The sequence below is a fragment of the Anabrus simplex genome, chromosome 1 (genome assembly GCF_040414725.1).
Source record: "Anabrus simplex isolate iqAnaSimp1 chromosome 1, ASM4041472v1, whole genome shotgun sequence".
NCBI classification, from domain to species: domain Eukaryota; kingdom Metazoa; phylum Arthropoda; class Insecta; order Orthoptera; family Tettigoniidae; genus Anabrus; species Anabrus simplex.
Window position 1 is genome coordinate 340,632,927 of NC_090265.1, and position 21,945 is coordinate 340,654,871.

Sequence of the window (21,945 nt, forward strand, 5' to 3'; positions counted from 1 at the left end):
AGCGATTGATGGGTCGCATGCGGCACGATGCTTATCCACTCGGTCGCTATTGGCACGATAATGGCCTGGTCGCATCCGGCACGGTCGCATCTGGCACGTAATCGTGCCACATGCGACGAGTCAGTCAGTCACAGCTGTTGTGTATTTAGGGAATCGCCGATGTGGCAGATAGCCTATCGGCTATCGGTTGTTTACCTAGTCTTTTCTTAAATGATTTCAGAGAATTTGGAAATTAATCGAACATTTCCCTTGGTTAATTATTCCAAGACCGCCTCAGTAGTTTAGTGGTTAATGTGATTAGCTGCCACCCCCGTAGGCCCGGGTTCGATTCCCGGCTCTGCCACGAAATTTGAAAAGTGGTACGAGGACTGGAACGGGATCAACTCAGCTTTGGGAGGTCAATCGAGTAGAGGGGTGTTCATTTCCCTCCTCAGCCATCCTCGAAGTGATTTTCGTGGTTTCCCACTTCTTCTCCACGCGGCCGCTTCCTTCCCTCTTCCTTGTGTATCCCTTCTAATCTTCCCATCCCCACACAAGCCCCTGTTCAGCATAGCAGGTGAGGCCACCTGGGCGTGGTACTGGTCCTCCTTCCCAGTTGTAAACCCGACCCAAAGTCTGACGCTCCAGGACACTGCCCTTGAGGCGGTAGAGGTGGGATCCCTCGCTAAGTCCAAAGGAAGAACAAACCCTGAAGTGTAAACGGATTAAGAAAGAAAGGAAAGAAAGAAAGAAAGAAAGAAAGAAAGAAAGAAAGAAAGAAAGAAAGAAAAGTTATTCCCACCCCTAACTCCCATATAAACGAATATTTGCTTTAATTTGTCCTCTTGAATTCCAACTTCATCTTCATATTGTGATCTTTCCTACTTTTAAAAGCGCTACTCAAACTTATTCGTCTACTAATGTCATCCCACATCATTTCTCCACTGACAGCTCGGAACTTACCCCATATTCGAAAAACTTGTCTCCTTTCTCCCAAGTCTTAGCGTAACGGTGCAAGCTACAGACCTGCAAATTACGCTATTGTGATACTCTCTCCAAGATCTATAGTGTTAATTTGGTGCATCAGTTACCTTCCATGCTGTATATATACTGGAATGTGCTTTGGTTATGTAACATGACCTCACGAACTTCAGAGTATCTGAATAATTGCTACCATTTCCTATGATTGCCTTGAAGGTTTTCAAATTTTATTTTTTAGCGCATAACTTTTAGTGCTGGGAGTGTCCGGGGACTTCCGCTCACCAGATCTGTAGCTCTTTTTCACGGTACACCCCATGGGAGTGAGCTATATTACAAGTTATAAATCTCATTTTCCAACCGTATTGGAGTTCAGAGTATCAAATTATTATAATTAATGAACCACCTTTCCAATACACAAAATCCTTATATTTATGATTAAATGGTTTCATCCTAAATATAAGGATTTTGTGTATTGGAAAGGTGGTTCATTAATTATAATAATTTGATAGTGAGCTATATGTACTACTGCGTGAGGGTGTTGTCCGTGGGTGTAATTGTACGGGCTAGAAATGGGAAGAAAGTGGTCGTGGACACGAGAAAGGTACCATTCCGGCATTTGGCTGGAAATGAAAATGGGAAATCATGAAAAAACATTTTCGAGGGTGGCCGACGGGGGATTCAAACCCAGCCGTCTCCCTAAATAGCCGTAACAGGCAGTGCCGTAACGCACTGTGTTAACCTGTTTGGTAACTTCTCCCAGACATGGAAACGTAACTCCATATATGGGCATGTTGTAGGATGAAACGTAAACGCATTACTATATTTCGTGTTGTAAAAAACTACCAGTTTCCCGCAGTAAATTCTTCAAGAGCAACTTGGGAAAATGCTGCTCTGTCATTTCTGTTTCCAGAAAATTCAGGGACTAAACTCATGATCCCCAAGAGCTTTTTTTTTTTTGCTAGTTGCTTTACGTCGCACCGACACAGATAGGTATTATGGCGACGATGGGACAGGGAAGGGCTAGGAGTGGGAAGGAAGCCGCCGTGGCCTTAATTAAGGTACAGCCCCAGCATTTGCCTGGTGTGAAAATGGTAAACCACGCAAAACCATCTTCAGGGCTGCCGACAGTGGGGTTCGAACTTACTATCTCCCGAATACTGGATACTGGCCGCACTTAAGCGACTGCAGCTATCGAGCTCGGTGATCCCCAAGAGCTGTGTTTATAGATAACGTAACTGTAAAACAAATTAAATTACCGGGCTGATTGGCTCAGACGGTTAAAGCGCCGGCCTTCTGAAACCTAACTTCGCAGGGTCGATTCTGGCTCAGTCCGGTGGTATTAGAAGGTGCTCAGATACGTCACCCTCCTGTCGGCAGATTTACTGGCACGTAAAAGAACTCATGCGGGACTAAATTCCAGCATCTTGGCGTATCCGAAAACCGTAAAATTAGTTAGTGGGACGTAAATCCATTATTATTATTATTATTATTATTATTATTATTATTATTATTATTATTATTATTATTATTATTATTATTATTATTATTATTAAAATACAAGTGAACTTGTGTTATTGTAGTATTCAGTATATATTGTGCATTTCCCCCCACATTTTTAGGGTTTTGACCTTAAAATATCTCTTGCATTATTTATGACCCATCTATGTTTTCTCTTGGGGAGGAATATCTATATTTATGGCATTCCAAATTATACATTACACTGATTTAATTTTCAGTGACAAGTCCTTTAGTTGGTTTTAGATATTACCTTTGTATGTGATATAATGTAGGCTATGCAGGTTTTTTTTAACTTTCGTCATAGAAATGTACTCATTAATTATTATTTATAAACCTTTCACGCAGTCGTCGGGATTGTTCTCCGTAAAGATTTATATCTACTGTATTTACCGACGACTCCTGCTCCATGACTAAATGATTGGTGTGCTGGCCTTTAGTCAGGGGTCCGGGGTTCGATTCCAGACACGGGGCTGGTTGTGTGCTTCGTCTTCGTCACTGTTTTGTCCGGCTCCATGGCTAAATGGTTAGCGTGCTGGCCTTTGGTCACAGGGGTCGCGGGTTTGATTCCCGACAGGGTCGGAAATTTTAACCATCATTAGTTAATTTCCCTGGTACGGGGCTGGGTGTATGTGTTGTCTTCATCATCATTTCATCCTCATCACGACGCGCAGGCCGCCTACGGACGTCAAATGGAAAGACCTGCAACTGGCGAGCCGATCCCGTCCTGGGATATCCCGGCAATAAAAGCCATACGACATTTCACTTTTTATCACCGTTTTATCCTCATCACGACGCGCAGGTCGCCTACGTGGGTCAAATCAAAAGACCTGCACCTGGCGAGCCAAACATGTCCTCGGATACTCCCGGCACTAAAAGCAGTAAGTTACGCCACTTCAATATTTTTAAATTTTTCTTACGGACGACTAATTCAGTGTACATAATTAAATGTTGTGCAGGGTTTATGGTTATAGTAGTTCGCTATTTGAACAGAACAAAGATTAATTGCATTCCCAACCCGGTAAGGACTACTATAAATGTTTGGCCTATTTTCTAATGGTTTCCTGTTCTGATTTAGCTTGCCTAATCTTGGCCGATGACATAGCTTATTAAATTAAAACTGGGTTGTCCTCAACGGTCGCATGCGGCACGATCGCATCTGGCACGACACCTAGAATCCACCCAAATTTGAAATGAGTAAGTACAGGGAGATTAATTTAGGTGTTCAGACTTCTTCTGGCATGCCGTGGGAAGTCCCGAGCGATCGCCATATGGCTTCTGTCAACACGGCGAGATAAGAAGTGTTCACTGCAGCGCGCAGCTGTTTAGCACTCTGTCCCTCAATTAGTTAGAAAATATTGGACTTTTAAGGTGTTATTATCACGATGGTTACATACACTATAGAGCAAAGAATATTTTTGGTCGAGTGTTATTTGCACAAGGAGAAGAAACCAATTAAAAGGTGCCTTCGAAAATTCCGTAGACAATTTCCCGGTGCGACAGTTACGTTCAGCTCGTTTACAAGTGGCATAGTACTGGTTCCGTAAGCAATAAGAAAAAGAAGCGAAGGAGAACAGCTCTCACACGAGAGAGGTTAGAAGATACAGGCAAGACTCCAGGTCAGTCCACATAAGTCGCTTCGGAGATTAGCTCAGGAAAGTGGTATTTCACCTTCTTCAGCACGTTATGCAATAAAATTGTTACGTTTACGATCTTATCGGACTCATTCTGTCCATAACATACTGCCTACAGATTTCAGTGCAAATATACGATTTTGCAATTGGCTAATAAATAGTGTCCACGACGGTATTGTGGATCCGAATTTTCTTTTTATGAGCGACGAAGCCTGGTTTCATTTGAGTGGATATGTCAATTCACAGAACAATACAATCTGGGATACAAACAACCTGCACATTTTACAGCCGAGACCTCTGCACGATGTGAAGGCGGGTGTGTGGTGCGCTGTCAGTGCCCGACGAATTATCGGTCCGATATTTTTTCAGGACACGATTACTTCTGACCGTTATATTCACAACATTCTGGAACCTTTTTTGCTGAACTGACTGAAGAAGAGAAAAGGTACGGCTATTTCCAGCAGGATAGTGCAACAGCCCGTACGACGCGTAGCTCTATGCGACGGTTACGGGAAATGTTCGATGATGATCAGATCATCAGGAAAGTCTTATGGCCCTTCTTCGCCTGATTTAAGCACATGTGATTTTTATCTATGGGGAAATCTTAAAGGAAAAGTTTACAGGAATAATCCTCGAACTGCAGAAGAATAAAAAACTGAAATTAGGAACATTGTGCGTTCTATCGGTGTCCATGAACTACACACTGTGTTTCGAAATCTCATTACAAGAGGTGAAGTTTGCATTGCAGCTGAAGGAGATCACTTTCAGCATCGTCTGTAAATACTGGTGAGTTCAGTTTAATTTCCTAGTTGATTTATTTAATTGTTTGTTTATATATTTATTTATTCCTGGCGAGTTCAGTTTAATTTCCTAGTTGATTTATTTATTTCTTTATTCATTTACTTATTTGTCCATGTCATCTATGTAGCCCGTGAGTTCAGTTTCGTTTAGTTTCTATAGGCGTAATCATGCCGCTTCTTTGAGCCGACTATGCCTGCTTGTCATGGCGGGCACTGCGCTCGCTGTCTCCGCTTCCCAGCGCGCCTAATCCTCGGCACTCCGCTCTGCACTTTCAAATTAATCACCCTGTACTACTGAATCTGATAGGCGTATTGACTTGTCATAAAGAATTATTGCTGGTCTACGTCGACTGCATTCCATGCAGATGTTATTTAGAGCAGAAGAAGTATCATCTGAAATTGGCTGCAAGGCTTCGAGATAATCCTGATGAGCTTATGATGCGGTGATTGTTTCCGTTGCGAGAAATGAATATGTTTTTGTTTTCTATTGGCTTTACGTCGCACCGACACATATAGGTCTTATGGCGACGATGGGACAGGAAAGGGCTAGGACCGGGAAGGAAGCGGCCGTGGCCTTAATTAAGGTACAGCCCAGAATTTGCCTGGTGTGAAAATGGGAAACCACGGAAAACCATCTTCAGGGCTGCCGACAGTGGGGTTCGAACCACCTATCTCCCGAATACTGGATACTGGCCGCACTTAAGCGACTGCAGCTGTCCAGCTCGGTAAATGAATATGTTTTGTTTCTTCATATGTATAAAGAGTCACTGGTATTCCACTAATCAGGTTCTTGGACTTTCGTCCCAGATATCCAATAAGGAAACGTGGTTATCGATGTTAGCGAGAAATTGATTGTAATCGATAAGTAGAAGCCGCCATTAACTCAAGACCAATAATTCAAGAAGTATCTGAGACACTGAGTTCAAGTCAGTTCCTGAATGTTCACGATTAACAGCTCTGCCCACCGGCTCAGAACCCACGAATCAAATAGACCGGAGGAAGGAGGTCAGGATCAGGGGGACTTCCTAAAGAGACGGAGGAATTAGTATCTTTTTGACCTCAGAAGCTTCCACGAAGTTCGAATTCCAAACGAACATTAGAGGGAGTGCCGAGTAGAAGACATTGTGCTGCTTCAGGGTGACCTACGACCTAGACATCTGTGGCAGAGGCGCGAATCACAGAAAAGAGACCAAGCAAAGACAATAAGGTACGAACCCTCATGCTTCAGGTGACCAATAGGACGAAGATTTGTCGGCCTGTACAGTTGGTCTTCCCTCTGGAGATCGACCAGGTGCAGGAGGATGTGGAGAACCGAGAAGACGAGCCTCCATAATCCTTTCTTCGTGTATTTTCTTTCTAGGATTTATTTTCTCTTTGTGATGTATATTGTTGATAGTTGACGGTCGGAAGAAAGACGGATGTGATGTAATACGATTCTCATCAGCCAACACACGAATCATATATCGTATCCTATTATATCGTATCATTCTCACGAAATCCAACATTGGTCTCAAGAGACGCTACAGTATTGGTTTTTTGTTTACTAGGAATGGGTTTCTATAGCTAGCCATAACTAAAAAAAACAAAGGCAAAAAGAATCAAAAGTATAACTTCGCACTCGTACATTTTCTCCGCTACAGGTTAAAGCTTAGAAAACGAGAGAGCGAAAACAGCTGCGCTGATTCTTTGGTTGTTTTCTTGTTGGTAGCCTCTTACGACATGCAGGGTTTGGATTAGTGTCTCCTCCCAAGGCAAGACGAATTTGAAAGATAAAGGAGTGTATCCACAAAAGAATCGTAAGGTTCATGAATTCTGAGAAAAGGAAAGATATTCTAACCTCATAAATATAATACTAATATTCTTCTTATTATTATCATGATTATCCAGTTCTGAGAAGAAGAGGTAGCGTGCCTGACTTTTATTCCAAGGCCTTTGGTTCATTTTTCGGCCAGTTCAAGGATTTAAATTCTAGACTGAGGAGTGGAACGGGGTTCAATTTATACGAAATTTTATAAAACTCTTCGTTACAGAAAGAAGCGCACCGTGAGAAGATGACGGTACTGACCTAGTATACTGTACCCTACCGGGCTTCGGATGGGAGACCAAAGCATAATAATGCATCAGCGTAACCTGATAAACAACCCTGGATAAGATTATATCGAAGAGCGGCCCGAACTGCTAACACGAGCTTCGAACAGCCTTCCTCCTAGTTTCTGTGCTAGCCTTCGGTGGGGGGTACGTTCGAAAGGAAAAAGAAAAATACTGAAGATGGAGTCTTATGTAATGTGAAAGTAGGATTTCTGGGTTCAACTATCTACTGGATACTGCTTAGCACTGCTATAAATGACAAGAATCATGTTATGGGGTCACGAATATCAATTTATTCTGAATTGTGACATAAAAAGAAAAAGGAGACTATTACAAAAAAAGAAGAGAAATAAGCAAATTAAATTGACTCGCCTGAAGGGATTTCAATGACCTCACTCAGCACAAGCTTCATTTAGCAATAAGGTATAATCGAAGTCTGGAGATTAGCATCATCTATCATTCCATCGTTAATTTACTGCTTCAGTCGATCACACAGTGTAATTTAAGAAGATGTCCCCTACATAATAAATTCAATTCTTATCACGTAATTAACTGGTTCCTACGCTACATAGTTAATGCATTAGAAAAATATTTACATAACAAGAAACACACAACACTGAACGAAACTCTCCGGATTATACGTGGTCTGACACCAAGGCAGACAACGACGAACGTCGGTTCCAACTCAAAGAGATACACACTATACACTGATCACAACCATATGTACACTCTGTGTATAAATGGGTCCATTTCTGTAAGAAAAACAAGGATATCACCTTCTTCTGACCCCGGAGAAAACTTAAGGCAAGCTTGCGCAGGCTGGCTGACTCTGACATGGGTTCGAACCGAGCTCCTTCTGACAGAGAGATACATATCTGAAAATCCCTAGTTATCCGTGGCCTCATACTACGGGATATTGGGTAGATCTACGCAGTTCAGAAAATTAGGGGAACATATTTCTGAACGTATGCCATGCTCCAGAAAACAACACCTTACACCGAGGTATTGCACCCTTGCAGAGCTCCTTCGGTGTAGATTAGATGTCAACGTTGCCTCGGCTGCCCTAAAAATATACTTACCGAAGGTGGTGAGGTCCTCTTCTCAGGCGCGATCAGTCCCTGTCGTCGAATCAGGATGCATAGGGATAGTGCATTCGGTAAAACTATTGACTACAATGACTTATGATTCAGACTGATTTGAGTTTAAATATGTATATAAAATTTTATTTATAAATCAAAAGAGAAAAGTAAATAAATTTTATAAAATGTAAAATAAGATTGGTTAATGTTACATTATTACCTTATGAGACTGTGCAACTAGAATTCTCAATAATGACACACATGACTACCTCATTAATCCCTACAGAATAATATTTATAATTTTTCCATAAAATTTTGTTTTAAATGATGTTTCCCATATTAATTCATCCAATTATATAATGTCTGTGTAACTGTACATATTTACTAGAATAATGTTGTTTATAAACCAGGTGGATCAATTGAATAACAATATAATCATGAGAACTCTTAGTGATGATAATAATAATAATAATAATAATAATAATAATAATAATAATAATAATAATAATAATATTGATGTGAATAAATTTTTGTATAGCCAATTCAAGTTATTCATCAAAAAAACTACTTGCCATCAGTCAAAATAATTATAATAGATAAAATTGTTTTATATAGATATGAAAAAAAATAAAGTATCGATTAACTAATTAATAAAATTGTTTTGATATCACTGAATTACATTGTAAACCAATTAAAAGAATACAGGAAAGTCTCCACAGTGTATCCCAAATGCATATCTGTAGTTTGGAAAACCAACCTAAAATGTAATACAATAGTAATAATAATAATAATAATAATAATAATAATAATAATAATAATAATAATAATAATAATAATAATTGAAATAATACGACGATTTTGCGCAGATCAAAATCTAGGAATGTCACTACTAACCTCTCAGATATGTGAAATAAGTTTGCAAACAAACATACCAAAAGTTACCATAATATAATAATTAATTAATTTTACTAATTTGATTGTACTCAAATTTATTAATTACATAATTAATTGCCTAACTGACCACTGGAAATCATTATCTTGTGGCTCAAATCCTCCAATATAGTGATATCAATGAATTTACAATGCATCGAGATGATAATAATAATAATATTGTAATAACAATAATAATAATAATAATAATAATTGAAACGAGAATAATAATATCACTTAATGAATGTTATTTCTATGTTGGATATCATAAAAAAAGTCCTAAAGAATTTATAATCGCCTACCAAAATCCAATACTGTTGTTAACCAAATCGTAGATAAATTGAATTAAAAAAAATATAAAATGTAAATTATTTAATTAATTAATAAATCCACAATTGATTGACACAAGTGATTAATATGGTATTCATCAAGACTCCCTAATTGCTTGTGAATTGCATTGGTAAAATGTTAAATAATAATATTCAATATTAATAATAATAATAATAATAATAATAAATAATAATATCTTAACATGACCTGTAATTACGGTACTCTTGATCCACCATCCTGATAAATTATAGTATGTTTATGTCAGTTATCTTAGAACATTCATTTGCCATGAGTAACACCATTTGAATAGAATCTTTCTTAACAGTGCTTATTGGGTTTTCTTTATCTATAAAACCATATTTGCCATAATTTAATGAAATACCTAATCCACTGTGTAAAGGCATAACCATGAAATTCTCATAATAGAGTTCACCAATATTAATAATAATAATAATATTATTTCTCTTATCAAAACTGTTACTGAGTTCCCATAAATTCAATATCTTCCTTCCAGGTGCAATAAACAATAATTGCTTTAACCTGAGAATTCAGTAACTTTAACTCACATAATGGACCTTGGTTGTTGTTGCACACAAATCTAAAGCTTTACTTTCGATATATGCGAATGACCCTTACTTAGATATCGTAAAATTAATCTGGAAAAGACAAACTCTCCTACTTTAAATAAACATACACTAACTTATGCTAATATGTACACCAAGCGAGATAACGCAGCCAGAAATCCTAACCTAATACCTAAAGTTCCACTAATATATACATATATGAACCTTGTCATCAGCACACACCACACTTTTGGCTTATTTCAGCGTCTCAACATATTATAATTCGCTGAAATATAGCCATGACCCATTGCAAATGTTACTGTGGTTTCTTCAGAATAAAATGCATAGACAATGCACAGACAATAAAAGAATGTACCTAAATGATGGCTAATACGAGGCAAATAAAGTAATAAATATATTTAATATTAATAATAATAATAATCATCTGTTAAAACCAATAAAATAGTTCTTACTGGCAAGCATCCACACCAGCCCAGTTGCGTGATCCATGTTACCAACCTAACTTTAAACTATCATTCAAATGCGTACTATAACTTTCTCTGAATAAAACGATATTGTGTCACGGCTAAACCATTTACATGTATCATCTGGTCCTTCTAACTCGTATACCTTCTTTAACTGGCTTATTTATTTCCTCACATTTATTCATTTACGACGTCATCATCATTTCTTATTCTGCACGAATTCTATTACCTCTCAGCTATCCCGCTGATACTTATATTTCCAGTTTTTATTGAGAATATGTTCGCCATACTCTTTGTTCTCCATAATTATCTTCAGGTAAATAACCTCATGTGTTACCATATACTCTCAACTACAGACCTTCAAACATCTCAAATAAATTACCGTTGCTCAATATCGTTCTTATTATTTGACAATACCTTGTTTTACCTGAGCCAAAAATAAATCCTTTTATTTAGCATTGTTCACTCAACTGTCTAACCGCGTTACTTGCCATAGCAACCAATATGTGGATGTATCAGTGTTACTGTCGTCCCAACAGAATTCTCGACAGTAACTATTGAATATATATATATATATGTGTGTTATTGTCATTAATTGACTTCATCACTCCTCCACCACGATAACTGTGCTTGCGTGAAACAAAATAAATTCCGCCTAAATGCAATACTGACAATGCTACTGATAATAATAATAATAGTGCGGGTGTATGCGAAACACCCATTATAATTGCCTCAAAAAATATAACTTATTCGATACTAACAGATCAAATTTAGTACACACACGATTAATAACAATAATAATAATAATAAATATTTACACTACTCATAAACAGAATTATCCTAATTTTCTGGCTGTGTGCTCGGGTTTATAGTTACATCATCGTCACTCGCATACCTATCTAAATAAAGATACCATTATCAAAGGAAAGCTTTAGATTTTAAATCAAACATGAGATTGTGTACTCACATTGATGGCATTTCGGGATCACCAGGACTAAAGGCAGCCATGTTGTCTTACAGATTCATGACCAACATGTTGATATCATTGACCATTCTTGCTGTATCCGGCATTGGCTTATATTACTACTTTCCACTCTTGCTTGACACTTTGCACACGTTTATTTCCTATTCATAATATTAAACACGATAACTTGTTTTAAAACTAGACATTACACTGTAATACATATATACACACATACGCAGTACTCAGATATTTTGGAACTTAGGCCGGATTTTACGTACTCTGCTTTAACACACTGCTGCTTCTCACGTAGCGAAGTCTTGCATGGGCTCAACGGTTTCCTTTGTAAAGCCCCAGCTGCGGGAGAAAGTGTCCACCCCCACTCGACCTAAATACTTATAGAGAGGGAGAGTATTTCCTCCGCTCAAATGTTTCAAACATACTAACAGCTCCGCGGTAGCAGGCTAATTGTTCTCCACCATTTACGGCTTACACATATATTTTAAACTGTCTGGGTTGCTCTGCGGGCTACACACTCTAACTGCGTCACCTAAGATGCAACTACTGCATAATTCAAAGTTTCGTCTTCGCCCTGCATAGACTGAACACTCGTAAAATCTGTCAATTTAATACTCCACTCACTTGGGTGGTTTTAAATACCTTAACAGCCCAACTACTGTTTATAAAGCGTATTTCCACCTCCACTGTAGTAATAAATACACACAATTCTGTACCTTTGTACTTGAATACGGAGCAAAGTTAAGACACGTCTGACCGCCACAAGACTCTTGATGATGACTGACCCGTGAGAAGCCACTACTCGGGGATGTTGGCGCACTAATCGGCGTAGGAACACTAATTCTTGCCACTAAAAATCCCAACCAAAGGAATGCTGGGTAGCTCCAAAACAAAGTTACCAAAAACATGAAATGCTTTGTACACACAAACTGCATAAATTCTTGTTACTGCCATGATTCACCGTGACTCTTAAATTGTTCGTAATTACTTCTACAATACAGTAGGCGTTAGTTGGACTATATCTTCTGCCGCGCTGGTAAACCACTCTCCACGCTGGCAAGGGGTTCCCACTGCCGGTGATAACAAACATCTGGATACACAATATTCCAATCCATTTGCCACAAACCAATAAGTTAGTTCAGAATTACTATAATAATTACTGACATCTCCTCTTAATATAATCTTCCTTAAATACTGACAGGGATTAATTACAAGCCACATGTCATTTGGTCGCGCTAATTTTGAAATAATTTAAATGCAGCAATCTGATTGGAGCACATACTCCGCTGTTCATCCATATGGACGAGTTCATTCCAAAATAAGGGGATTCGGGTATCTAGAACCATGATTCTCCATCTCAGTCACTCCTGCCAGTACTTTTCCACTCCTAATACGCAGTTCCAAAAGATGATGCAATGACAGGTGTCCCAATAATTTATTTTTAGCAGAGAAAGAAGCGTGGGTTCCTATCAAGGCTTCATTCTCACGAGCTAGCTACCATTAATTTCCAATGCTGTCCCTTTGTTTAAGAACGCTGGCTATTACTATTTATTAACAAATACAATTATTAAAATGTTGCCAATCAGACTCATCCTATGGGTGCAACACTCTCCCACTTTAAATAAAATTTTCGAGAGTATCGAGAAAATTTTTCCACCTCCATGTTGATAATGTAACTTGTGTGCATCACTTGCAACCATCTGTGAGTCTGTACTATTTTATGCTCTATTTGACTTAAGCAAGTTACTCCGGAGCTCTTGATTCTCTTGAAGAAGTTGTCTCTGTTCCTCTATTAACTGTTCTGCTATATTTAGTAAAACTTTCCTCAATTCTACTTGTTCTTGCAGACATACTGGACAGCATTCTCTTCTCTCTTCTCCCTGGCGTTGGGCCGAAATGGTGTTGTCTTCATCCTCGGAAACAAGGGATGTCGTTTCCTCATCTGATGATGAATCCGTGTCCTCCGCATCTTCTTCCTCCTTCTCGGAGCAGACGTCATCTTCTTCTGATGATTTTCCCCACTGTTCGGCGATATTAACTTGTGGTGGAACCTCGTGTAGTGGCTGTCTATAGAGTTTCAAGTTTGAAGCATTGAAAATGACTTCGTTGTTCCCGTCCAGATCCGTTATCTTGTATGCATTGTTGTTAAAGGTTTGAGTGACACGATATGGGCCTATGTAAAGTGGTGCGAATTTAGCATAGTATCTAGCTGCAGGTACTGAAGTAGCTGGACGTCGGACCAATACAAGTTCTCCCACTCTCAGCGGACGATGAAATCTTCTTCCCTGAACTCTCCTCAAGCGACGCTGCGCTTGTTGTTGCAGATGTTCGGCTACCTCTCGTATTCTTATTTCTGGTGCAGGTTGTGCATCCATTGGGCTATCCACGACAGCGTGCCAAGGTCTAGCGGGATATTGATTCAAATGAACCACTGATGGTATAGATCCTGTTGCTTCATGGATTGTGTTATTGATACAGTCAGTAATCACTGGCAAAAGTTTCATCCATTTGGCATGCTCATTAGGGATATAAATCCTACAAAATTTCGAAATAACCTTCATAACCCTCTCAGATGGGTTACTCTGAGGATTTCTAATAGAACTCATAACATGCTTAATATCTAGCTCCTGTAGAGTCGCTTTAAATTGAGCTGCTGTAAATTGAGGCCCATGGTCAGTTAGTAAACTTTCCGGTTTTCCCATACCAGGAATTATACTCCGAGTGAGGCATCTTACAACAAGTTTAGTGTTTGCCTTTTGCATGGGAAATAAGGTGGTAAATTTTGAAAATACGTCCATTGTCACCAAGATAAACCTGTTTCCCCTAGTGGACTTCGGAATTGGACCAAAAATATCCATTGCGTACAACTCCTTGGGCTTACTTCACAACAACGGAATAGGCATTTGCCTAATAAGGTATGAATTTGCCTTAACCCTTTGGCAAATGTTGCAGGTAATAATTGCTTCTCTTACAGATTTTCTAAGGTTTTTCCAAATAAAGTTCTCTTGAATGGTAGCCACTACTTTGTCAATTCCTCCATGTCCTGTAATCCGGTGAACGTGCCAAATGATCTCTTCCTGGAGTTGAGATGGAATTACCACCCTTAATTTTGTATGATCCTTGTCCAAATATCTGACCAAAAGATTATTTACAATTAGGTATTCCTCGGCCTCTTTCTGAATTTCTATATAGTTAGGATCCCCTTGCTGAATTCTTCCCTGGAGAAAGTCAATTAATCTACTCAAAGTAGCATCTGCCTGTTGATAGCGAGCTAATTGACTCAAATGAAGCAAAACTTCTTGGTCTTCCTGTACGAGGTCAACAAAATTTGCTTGCTCCTCTTCTTCATTAGGGTTTCTGCTGAGAATATCTGCAATGATGTTTTCTTTACCAGGACAGTGTTCTATTGTGAAATTAAACTGCTGCACATATAGAGACCATCGTGAGACTCGTTGACTAGAAACAGCCGTTTTTAACATAAATGTGAGCGCCTTATGATCGGTCCTGATCTTTACTGGGAAACCATATACTATCTTCTGCCAGTGTTGCAGCGCTTGAACTATGGCCAACATTTCCAATTCTGTGGTGCTATAGTTGACTTCATATTTCCTCAACTTTCTACTGTAAAATGAAATATATTTTTGGCATTTGGTGGGTGCTCTTCTTCTTGAAATAATACCGCACAAATTCTAACATTGGAAGCATCCGTTTGCAGTACAAATGGCAACTCAAAGTCTGGATAAGATAACTTGATACTTCTGGAAAGCAACTCCTTTGTTCGCTGGAAAGACATCTCCGTTACATCCGTCCATCGCCATTTGTTATTCTTGTGCAACAATTCTTGCAATGGAGCCACCACCTCAGTATAATTAGGACAGTGGTCCGCAAAGAATTGGCACATACCCAAGAATTGCCTGATGTGCTTAATCTTCCTGGGCCTCTGAAAGTTATTGATGGCCTCTAATTTTATTGGGTTGGGTCGGATTCCTACGCCATCTATGATATGCCCTAGGAAAAGTATTTCAGTTAGGCAAAAGTGAGATTTCTTTAAATTGACCTTAAACCCCGTATCAATTAAATTTTGGAACAATAGACTGACTCGTTGTAAATTTTCCTCGAATGATGTGCTTGGGATAATGATGTCATCGATAAACCTGGTTGTAAATTCCTTGACAGCGTCAGTCAGGTTCCTGTCCAAGGCTCTTATCAATGCTGCGCTGCTATTCTTCAGGCCAAAGGGTAGACGTCCAAAGGTGTATGTATGCTGGTCAAATATAAAGCCAGTTAGTAATTTTGATTTCTCCTCTAGTTGGATGTGATGAAAAGAAGAGGTCAGGTCTACCCCCGTAAACATGTTCATCCCTTTGAAACGACGGATGATATCCTTAATTGGAGGCGCTTTATCATTTTCTGGAATAAGTTTTTCATTTACTTGTCGTGCATCCAAGCAAATGCGCAGCGACCCATCTGGTTTGACAACTGTGACTAAATTGTTTACAAAAGGTGTAACTCTTTTAGCTATAATCCCATTTTCTTCCATTTCCCTTATAATCCTTTTTACTTTCTGATAATGTTTTTCGGGAATTGGGTATGGCTTCCTCTTGTATGGACGCCAATCTGTTACATTGAGAGCGTAGGCAAAATTCGGAATTTTTCCAACCTTTGAATCGAAAACTTCTTGATACTTTATCAGCATATCCCTCAGCTGTTGTTTTTGTTCCTTCGTACCACTAAACTCAGCCACCTTGACATCAATTAATTCTTCTAGCTCCGATTGAATCTCACTATTAAAAATATCCTGAAAAATTTCCTCGTGATCCAAAACATGCTCTATCTCTTCAAGTTCCACCCCAGCCTGATCTACACAGTTAATTTCCTCATTCCTTCCGACCTCTTGACTCATTTGTATACGTTCGTTGCCATCTATTTTGCGAAATTTAATAGTGTTCCGTGCCAAATCTACTACAGCATTAGTTTCCCTTAAGAAGTCTGCTCCCAGGATGACATTGTAATTCATCCGCGACATGATGACAAACGGATGTGAAAAGGATGAATTTCCAATCTGTATATCTAAAAGTGTTTGTGACTTGCAAGTTGTAGTTTTGTCCGGCACGATTCCTCTAATTTTTACAGCCGATACAGGTATTTCTGGTAGGTTGTGCCTTTCTTTCAAATCCTCAAATAATGTTCTAGAAATAATGCTAATCGTGGCGCCGGTGTCAGCCAATGCCCTTGCCTGTGTGCCATGTATTCGAACATTAATAACAGGTAGTTTCCTAACTTGCGTTGCTTCCCTTTTAATTGGATCCTCTGGCAGATCTGATGGTTCAACAACCCAAGAGTCTACTTGTGCTACCACCCATTCACTTGCATTTTCATCCACTAAGCCAGTATCCTTCCATTTAGATGCATTTAGCAATTCAAAATTGACGTTTTTTTTCTTGACTGTTACCCCCAGGTGGGTAAGCTTGAGCCATTGGATTAAGCGATTGTTGGCGTCGACCATCCTGCTCCCTTGCTCGCTGAAATTCTATACTCTCTGCTCCAGTGAGATCGGGATTTAAGTCTTGTCTGTCCAACGCTTGCTTCCACTTTTGTTGCTTTTGCTGTTGCTCCCGCAGTTCCTGCACATACCTTTTCTTCTCATAATTGCGGTATTCCGGATTCCTGTAGCCTGATCTCTGCGATGGATGTTCACTCCACGTTCCTCTTCGACTGTACCGTTGATATGGCTGACTTCTATTCCTATTTTGGTATCTATTTTGCTCCTTGTTCCAGTATCTTCTCGAATATGACCTGGGATAATTGTAGTCTTGTTGATACTGCCGATGTTCATAAAATTCTCGACCACTTGGTGTATTCCTCTCATTCGGTAGTCGTCTTGAAATTGTACCAGTGACACGTCCCTTCTCGTCTTGTTTATCATTTGCCTTCACCGCGTCAACTACAAATGCCCTGTGCTCTGTGGCCTTGGCTTGCCTCGGAGTGCTCATATTTACAGTGTTGTCCAGCTGTCGCAAAATTCCTTCCGCTTCCTCAGGACTTTGTGCTTTGGCGGTGATCATCATCCTTTGTACATCTGGAGGAAACTGCTTTACTATGGCTTGAACCAACTCCTGATGACAAGGAGGATTATCTAGCTCTTTCATCTTGACCAGCTGGTTCAAAAAATAATCACTGTATCTCGTAGGCATACTGGAATTGTACTTTCTGGAATACAACTCAAGCCTTAAATTCTGTTGAGCGTCGCTTCCCCAATACCGATTCAGAAATGCCTTTTCAAAATCTTCGAAAGTTTCAAATAAAAATCGGAAACCAATAAACCATGTTTTAGGAGAGCCCTCGAGATATCTTTCTGCGATTCTCAACCTCTTTTCTTCAGGTACTTGCATTTCCCTAAAGTAGGCCTTAAGATCTTTCAGAAACATTTTTGGAGTTAACGACCCACTCCCGTTAAATTTTCTCGGTTGTTCATCAGTAATCTTAAGCACATTTATGAGACTTGCCGGTGCAGCAACTGTTTGTCCACCTCCAACTGATGTTAATGGAGTATTGGATTCCTTGTTAATCAACAAATCCCGGAACGGATTAGCATCTGTCACTACCTGTGATGTCGTGGTTTGAGCCAGCTGTTTCTTAATTTCGCCTTGTTCTTCTGTCACAAATTTTTATTAACGTTGCTAAGTTGTCACTTTGTACTTGCAACTGGTGTATTTCCTTATTTAGGACTTCTTTCACCTCTTCTCTAACCCCTTTTTCACTAGAGATCAAGCCTTTGTCTAACTGTTCCCATTTATTATTCATGTCCACCTGCCATTCAACTATGTCTTCTTTCATGTCAGCGAATTGTTGTGTCACCTTTTCCTGGTCTGCTACCCGGTTGGCCTCGACCGTTTTGAATCCCTGGTCCAACCTTTCCATGGTTTCCTGCATTTTAGTGCTAACCGCCGTAAGGTTATCACGTGTCTCCATCTCCACCTGATTGACCCTATCTTCGATCATAACGATCTTTTGTGACATCTTTTCACACTGAGCTTGCACTTCTTCTTTGGTTTCTTGCAAACTTTTTGTAAATGACATGCTTACATCGCCTATCTGCTTAATTAGTTGCTTATGTGCAACGGCTAAACTATGCAACTCCTGCTTAGTGTGCGCCCTATTAGTCTCGCAGAGCTTTAATAACTTTTCTTGGTTATCTAGGAATTCCTTTCTCAGTTCGCCCTGACTACTAACAATTTTACCATCGAGTGTCTCCAACATAGCCCGCGTATCCTCTAGTTTCTGGGAAAAACTTTCAGTTACGTTCCTAGTGATTTCATCTTTAAGCACTGCCTGACTACTCTCTAAGTTTTTAGTAATTTCGTCTTTGAGTACTGTTTGACTATTTTCTAAACTTTCTGTTAAGTTCTTGGTAATTTCGTCCTGTCCTTCCTTCATCTCACTCTGTACAGTTTCTACCTTGGTGTTGAGCATATTAATGCTCGCGACCAGCTGCTCCCACTGCTCCTGTGTTATAACCATTATGCATAAAAGTCTGCCTCTATGCCTAGGTGACCTTACGTGCTATATACAACAACAACAAATGTCCCATGTTTTACATAAATAAATATTAATAACATATATTCAATATGTATCACATATATGAAATTCCGCCTTTTACACAGTGTTCATTTTACTACAAGTTCAATGAATGTTCTAAGTTTCAGTCTGGTCATTTAAATAACCCTAACGTTGACTTACCATTCCCTTATAGACGACAGTCAAGCCCCAGCGTTGGGTGACATTTTATAACTTATTCCTGATTACCTATGCACCCTTGCAGAGCTCCTTCGGTGTAGATTAGATGTCAACGTTGCCTCGGCTGCCCTAAAAATATATATACCGAAGGTGGTGAGGTCCTCTTCTCAGGCGCGATCAGTCCCTGTCGTCGAATCAGGATGCATAGGGATAGTGCATTCGGTAAAACTATTGACTACAATGACTTATGATTCAGACTGATTTGAGTTTAAATATGTATATAAAATTTTATTTATAAATCAAAAGAGAAAAGTAAATAAATTTTATAAAATGTAAAATAAGATTGGTTAATGTTACATTATTACCTTATGAGACTGTGCAACTAGAATTCTCAATAATGACACACATGACTACCTCATTAATCCCTACAGAATAATATTTATAATTTTTCCATAAAATTTTGTTTTAAATGATGTTTCCCATATTAATTCATCCAATTATATAATGTCTGTGTAACTGTACATATTTACTAGGATAATGTTGTTTATAAACCAGGTGGATCAATTGAATAACAATATAATCATGAGAACTCTTAGTGATGATAATAATAATAATAATAATAATAATAATAATAATAATAATAATAATATTGATGTGAATAAATTTTTGTATAGCCAATTCAAGTTATTCATCAAAAAAAACTACTTGCCATCAGTCAAAATAATTATAATAGATAAAATTGTTTTATATAGATATGAAAAAAAATAAAGTATCGATTAACTAATTAATAAAATTGTTTTGATATCACTGAATTACATTGTAAACCAATTAAAAGAATACAGGAAAGTCTCCACAGTGTATCCCAAATGCATATCTGTAGTTTGGAAAACCAACCTAAAATGTAATACAATAGTAATAATAATAATAATAATAATAATAATAATAATAATAATAATAATAATTGAAATAATACGACGATTTTGCGCAGATCAAAATCTAGGAATGTCACTACTAACCTCTCAGATATGTGAAATAAGTTTGCAAACAAACATACCAAAAGTTACCATAATATAATAATTAATTAATTTTACTAATTTGATTGTACTCAAATTTATTAATTACATAATTAATTGCCTAACTGACCACTGGAAATCATTATCTTGTGACTCAAATCCTCCAATATAGTGATATCAATGAATTTACAATGCATCGAGATGATAATAATAATAATATTGTAATAACAATAATAATAATAATAATAATAATAATAATTGAAACGAGAATAATAATATCACTTAATGAATGTTATTTCTATGTTGGATATCATAAAAAAGTCCTAAAGAATTTATAATCGCCTACCAAAATCCAATACTGTTGTTAACCAAATCGTAGATAAATTGAATTAAAAAAAATATAAAATGTAAATTATTTAATTAATTAATAAATCCACAATTGATTGACACAAGTGATTAATATGGTATTCATCAAGACTCCCTAATTGCTTGTGAATTGCATTGGTAAAATGTTAAATAATAATATTCAATATTAATAATAATAATAATAATAATAATAATAATAATAATAATAAATAATAATATCTTAACATGACCTGTAATTACGGTACTCTTGATCCACCATCCTGATAAATTATAGTATGTTTATGTCAGTTATCTTAGAACATTCATTTGCCATGAGTAACACCATTTGAATAGAATCTTTCTTAACAGTGCTTATTGGGTTTTCTTTATCTATAAAACCATATTTGCCATAATTTAATGAAATACCTAATCCACTGTGTAAAGGCATAACCATGAAATTCTCATAATAGAGTTCACCAATATTAATAATAATAATAATATTATTTCTCTTATCAAAACTGTTACTGAGTTCCCATAAATTCAATATCTTCCTTCCAGGTGCAATAAACAATAATTGCTTTAACCTGAGAATTCAGTAACTTTAACTCACATAATGGACCTTGGTTGTTGTTGCACACAAATCTAAAGCTTTACTTTCGATATATGCGAATGACCCTTACTTAGATATCGTAAAATTAATCTGGAAAAGACAAACTCTCCTACTTTAAATAAACATACACTAACTTATGCTAATATGTACACCAAGCGAGATAACGCAGCCAGAAATCCTAACCTAATACCTAAAGTTCCACTAATATATACATATATGAACCTTGTCATCAGCACACACCACACTTTTGGCTTATTTCAGCGTCTCAACATATTATAATTCGCTGAAATATAGCCATGACCCATTGCAAATGTTACTGTGGTTTCTTCAGAATAAAATGCATAGACAATGCACAGACAATAAAAGAATGTACCTAAATGATGGCTAATACGAGGCAAATAAAGTAATAAATATATTTAATATTAATAATAATAATAATCATCTGTTAAAACCAATAAAATAGTTCCTACTGGCAAGCATCCACACCAGCCCAGTTGCGTGATCCATGTTACCAACCTAACTTTAAACTATCATTCAAATGCGTACTATAACTTTCTCTGAATAAAACGATATTGTGTCACGGCTAAACCATTTACATGTATCATCTGGTCCTTCTAACTCGTATACCTTCTTTAACTGGCTTATTTATTTCCTCACATTTATTCATTTACGACGTCATCATCATTTCTTATTCTGCACGAATTCTATTACCTCTCAGCTATCCCGCTGATACTTATATTTCCAGTTTTTATTGAGAATATGTTCGCCATACTCTTTGTTCTCCATAATTATCTTCAGGTAAATAACCTCATGTGTTACCATATACTCTCAACTACAGGCCTTCAAACATCTCAAATAAATTACCGTTGCTCAATAT